The sequence below is a fragment of the Aotus nancymaae genome, unplaced genomic scaffold (assembly GCF_030222135.1).
Source record: "Aotus nancymaae isolate 86718 unplaced genomic scaffold, 86718_ANA_hifiasm-v0.15.2.pri h1tg000076l, whole genome shotgun sequence".
Classification (NCBI taxonomy): domain Eukaryota; kingdom Metazoa; phylum Chordata; class Mammalia; order Primates; family Aotidae; genus Aotus; species Aotus nancymaae.
This window is the reverse complement of record NW_026988491.1, coordinates 5,215,770-5,221,714: the sequence shown is the minus strand read 5'-3', so window position 1 is coordinate 5,221,714 and position 5,945 is coordinate 5,215,770.

Here is a 5,945-nt window from a genome sequence, read left to right as displayed (position 1 = left end):
CTTGTGAAATCAGTTAAATAAGACTTGTGCCCTGTCCAGACTCGAGGCAAAGGTAACATTGCACAGGGCCATGTGACTTCTCTGCTCTGAGGATTCTTGCGTTTTGTAACTAAATTATTGCTGCCATCATACTTTTTATGTATTAGAATCATATTCGTACTGCCCTTTTAAAACACTCGGATCCTCCAAAGGCCTAGCCCCGTGTATTTAACAGTGTAATACAGGAAGCATACCAGGCACCACGACAAACAAGAATGGATGGTGCAGTCCCTATGTCATTGGGCGGTGGAGACACGTGCAGATGACACTGGAGGTTTCCTGCCAGCCTGGAATCACCCGTTCACCTCACTGATTGGCTCTGTGGCTCTGGGCAGATGCCTCACAGGTGTGTGGAGATGATGAGGTTTCTTTAAAATGTATTTATTTAGCAAATACTAAATTGTACTAAGGTCATGTACCAAGGACTTTATAAAATTCAAATAATTTACTATTTTAAGCATTTTATCGTTTTAACTCATGTAATCCTCATGTGAGTATACTTGTTGAACACTTGGGTAAACTGAGGAACAGAGACCATGAGTTGCATGCCCATAGTCACACACTATGAAAGTGAAAAGAGAGTGTGTGCAAAACATATCACAGTCCTGGTTTCTGAGTAAAGGCAGGCTATCTTTAGAATCAAGCTATCACAGGGAGAGGCGATGCTGTGGGTGTTGAGGGAGGAAGGTGAGAGCCTGTTGCTAACAGTTTCCTGGTTTTAAAGCTAAGGCTGATTTCATTGGGAAGATCTCATGTGTGTGTAGCCCCTGAGAGTTCCCAGTGCCTTTTATTTACAGTCCTTCCATTTGGCCCTCTTAGCTGCCCCATCAGGTCATCTCCAGGCCTCAGAGGGGTGAGACCATTTCCCAAGGTTACAGAATCAGCTCTCTAGTCACACCCTACTCCTGCCTCTCTCCGTCAGCCAAGGTCAGTACCAGTTTTATGGCTTTATTAAAAACTGTTGGGTCCCTCCCATTTTTAACTTGACTGATGGGATGTCATTCCTTACCCTGTCTGACATTTGCCTCTGGCCTGGTTGCTAGAAGTTTGCCTCAGGGGCCAGAGTTGAAATTTGGCTTCCTGAAGTGGGCTTTGTGGTTTGGGTGCCTAAAGTGAGCCTACTGCTGGTTGCCTGTCCATGGCCAAAACCAGAAATCCCCCCTGAGCACAACCTGGGTCTCATTCCAAGAAGGAAGGGGGTCAGGAGATCTGGGGAGTCTCATACTCCAAGTTCTCCTTTCTTTCTGGGAGCAGCGGGCAGGTCGTGGTGTCAGGGCACTCACCCCCACAGACTGGCAAAGCCTGCAGAACCTCTGTGGCTGAGTCTGTGACTGGAGGCCGGGAATTCTGCTGGGTGGAATGTGAGTGAATGGGCCCTTTGAGCTGCCCTCTAGAGAGTGAATTCAGTTTCCCGGAGTTCCTGAATGAACATCTGTCCTGGCTCACTCAGACGCAGAAGCTCCATTGACCATGAGGCCTTGTGAACATCAGCGGCCACAGGCCCAGTGTGCTGCCTGGCACTGCACTGGTTTAGGACCCGCAGCATGTACATAGCGTCCTGCTGTTTATAATACAAAGCTGCTTTGCACAGCTTTTCTGATTCTTGTAATCTCCTGAGGATTATCTGCCCCATTTTTAAAACGAGGTAGAATACCCAAGGTCATGTAGCCAGTGAGTGCTCTGGAAGACCAAAGCAGCTCACCCCTTCCTGGAGACCACACTATGCAATGCTCCACCAGACCACACTACAAAATAGGAATAAATGCTCCTGTCGCAGGACTGCTGGGAAAATGGGTAGGGCGGGACTTGACTCAAATCATAATTTTGAAGACTTGCACACACAGGGCTCCAGGAATTGTAGAAATTAAATAATTTCACTTTCAATTCTACCCACTACTTAAGTACTTGTCACGTACTCTTGGAGGAGGCCACTAATAATCAGAACCATTTCACTTTAATATTAATATATTGTATTAGAGAATATATTAAATGCTTACATTGGGTTATGTTAGGATATGTACTTGGATGGAAATATGTGTTGTACTATTAGCAATTATGTTGTATTTCATTTATCCCTGTCATTAAAAAATCAGACAAGAAAGCATAATATAGCTCTACTCATGGGTACACGTACCAGTATATAAGATTTTTAGAAGTTTGCTTTTTTTGTGTGTCAGAGTCTCCCTCTGTTGCCCAGGCTGGAGTGCAGTGGCGCAATCTCAGCTCACTGCAACCTCCATCCCCTGGGTTCAAGCGATTCTTCTGCCTCAGCCTCCCAAGTAGCTGGGACTACAGGCGCACATCACCACGCCCAGCTAATTTTTGTATTTTTAGTAGAGATGGGGTTTCACCATACTGGCCAGGCTGGTCTTGAACTCCTGACCTTGTGATCCACCCACCTCAGCCTCCCAAATTTTTAAAATTCTTCATTGTAGGATTCTGCATTGTTACATTTTTTTTAATTCTGCATTAGAGGCCTGGCGCGGTGGCTTATGCCTGTAATCCCAGCACTTTGGGAGGCCAAGACAGCTGGCTCACCTGAGGTCAGGAGTTTGAGACCAGCCTGACCAACATGGAGAAACCCCATCTCTACTAAAAATAACAAAATTAGTCAGGCGTGATGTTGCATGCCTATAATCCCAGCTACTCAGGAGACTGAGGCAGGAGAATCACTTGAACCCAGGAGGTGGAGGTTGCAGTGAGCCGAGATTACGCCATTGCGCTTTAGCCTGGGCAACGAGAACGAAACTCCGTATCAAAAGAAAAAAAAATTGCATTGTTATATAAAAGAGCATTCCGCCTGGTGAATGCTCTGACACCAAGCCCTGCTCGCTGCTCCCAGCGTGTAAGTCAACAATTCTAGGTACCCCTGGGTGCCACGATCCATGAAGCAGAACAAGATAAACTCCTTCTAGGCACAGTGGCACACCTGTAGTTCTAGCTGCTTGGGAGGCTGAGGTAAGAGGATTGCTTGAGCCAGGGAGTTCAAAGTCTGCCTAGACAACATGGTGAGACCTCATCTCTAAAAAAGTTTTTTTTTAAATAAAATAGATCATTACAGAGAATACTGTTACTACTGCTGCCTTAAGCTGAAAATTCCATTAAGCCCATCAGCGTTCCCTCTCCCTGAACTGCTCCTGTTGATTAGATCAGGGGTATGCATGTGATACATAAATGTATAATGGGATGTACCTGAGGTCAAGAGTTTGAGACCAGCCTGGCCAACATGATGAAACCCAACCCTGTCTCTACTAAAGATACAAAAATCAACCAGGCCTGGTGGCGTATGCCTGTAGTCCAAGCTACATGGGAGGCTGAAGCAAGAGAATCACTTGATCTTGGGAGGCAGAGGTTGTGGTGAGCCAAGATTGCGCCACTGCCCTCCAGCCTGGGTGACAGAGCAAGACTGTGTCTCAGAAAAAAAAAAAAGTATACTGCGATGTATAAATGGTTGACCCACGAAGGAATGCAGCCTCCTCACCTTTGAACAGAATCTAACAGAAGACTTGTGTGGATGTGTAAGGCCTGGAGCTGGTACCATAAAGGGCACTCACTTGAGGATGAAGCAGCCAGCTGTTCTTGCCACCGCTCCTGGCAACTATTTACTGTCCAGCTGAAGGAGGACAAAGAAAAAAGGAGGGAAAAAGCAACATGAGCCCATGGTGCTGGTGCTACAACCTCTAGATCAAACTGCTCCTAAAACTTACGACATTGACGAATTGTTTTACGCTATGGAGCGCACTAAGTTCAGGTTTCGCTTAAGCCTATTTGAGTGATGTTTTCTGCTACTTGGAATATTAATAAAAGATTCCTGTTATCCATGTTGTGATAAATAAACTTTATAGTTTCCTTGTGCTTCATAAGCTTCTGGGCACCAGCCGTCTACCTTTTGAGCCTCAACCCTGCAGTCTATTCTGAATTAAAGATACGGCATCTGAGGCCGGGTGCAGTGGCTCACACCTGTGATCCCAGCACTTTGGGAGGCTGAGATGAGTGGATCATATGAGGTCAGGGGTTCGAGACCAGCCTGGCCAACATGGTGAAACCCCGTCTCTACTAAAAATATGAAAATTAGCTGGGCACAGTGGTGCACGCCTGTAGTCCCAGCTACTCAAGAGGTTGAGGCAAGAGAATTGTTTGAAGCTAGGAGGCAGAGGTTGCAGTGAGCCAAGATCGTGCCACTGCACTCCAGCCTGGGCAACAGAACAAGACTCCATCTCCTAAATAAATAAATAAGGCATTTGGACTTTTGCTCATGGCCAGTGCTCACAGGTTTCCTGAGCACATGCCAACTACACATTCCAGGATTCAGGAGAGGGGCCTATGTGAGCTCCTCGAGCCCAGCTGTTGGGAATGACCCAAGCAAGATGAGACTCTGGGATATCAACGCATTCTATCTTCGAAAGAATGTCTACAACAGCCAGTTCACCAGGATGTTCCACAGCATTGCCTAAGCCCTCTTAAATTCTGTGTTCCAGTGAACCATGTGATTCTGCAGGCATCCTTTTTGATCATTTATTCATTGGCTCACTGCTCCCCCTGCTTTCTCACTTCAATCTAACAACACAGCCTGCTTCTTCTTCAAGGGGAAACTTAGCATCTGCAGCCATGCTTCTTGTATACTATTCTCAGCCCTGCAGAGGAGGTCCCTCATTTTCGGCCCCCACCACCTCCCCAACACCTACTCCAGCATTCTCCATACCTTACCTGGCTTTATTTTCTTATCCTCACTGCCTGACAAATGTTCTATACTTGTTCGTGTTGTTCCTCCTCCACTGGACCGTAAACTCTATTGGGCCAGGACTCCATCTCTCTCAATCACTAGAGCAAGCTTGTCCAACCCACCCATGGCCCAGGATGGCTTTGCATGTGCCCCAACACAAATTCACAAACTTTCTTAAAACATTATGAGATTTTCTTTTTGCAATTTTTAAAAACTCATCAGCTATATCATTAGTGTATTTTATGTGTGGCCCAAGACAATTCTTCCAGTGTGGCCCAGGGAAGCCGAAAGATTGGACACCCCTGCACCAATGTCTGGCTCGTTATAGGTGTGTGAAATCAAGAGCTCTGGAGCTTGGCCATGCATGGAGGCTCACGCCTGTAATCCCAACACTTTGGGAAGCCAAGGTGGGAACCACTTGAGTCCAGGAGTTCCAGACCATCCTACGTCACACAGTGAGACCTAGTCTTTACAAAACATACAAAAGTTGCCGGGCGCGGTGGCTCACGCCTATAATCCCAGCATTTGGGAGGCCGAGGTGGGTGGATCACGTGGTCAAGAGATCGAGACCATCCTGGTCAACAAGGTGAAACCCCGTCTCTACTAAAAATACAAAAATTAGCTGGGCATGGTGGTGCATGCCTGTAGTCCCAGCTACTCAGGAGGCTGAGGCAGGAGAATTGCTTGAACCCAGGACACGGAGGTTGCGGTGAGCCGAGATCGCACCATTGCACTCCAGCCTGGGTAACAAGAGCGAAACTCCGTCTCAAAAAAAAAAACAAAAAACAAAAGTTAGCAATTTTGCACAAGGATACCCAATTGTTGAGGGGCACAGCCACAAAGTGAAGTCTCCCAAGCTATGTGCCATAGATTAAATTGGGCAAAATCCCCTGCTGTAGCCACAGGCTGTAATGGGGAACACTCAAAATAATAATGAATTTGCAAGTGTTTTTGCAAACTTCAAATGCCACCACTCTGGCTGGCCGGCCTTCCTTCCTTCCTTCTTCCTTCCTTCCTTCCTTCCTTCCTTCCCCTCTCTCTCTTTCTTTCTTTCTAATGGAGTCTTGCTCTGTCGTCCAGGCTGAAGTGCAGTGGTGCAATCTCAGCTCACTGCAACCTCTGCCTCCCAGGTTCAAGCTATTCTGCCTCACCCTCCCGAGTAGCTGTGACTACAGGCTCCTGT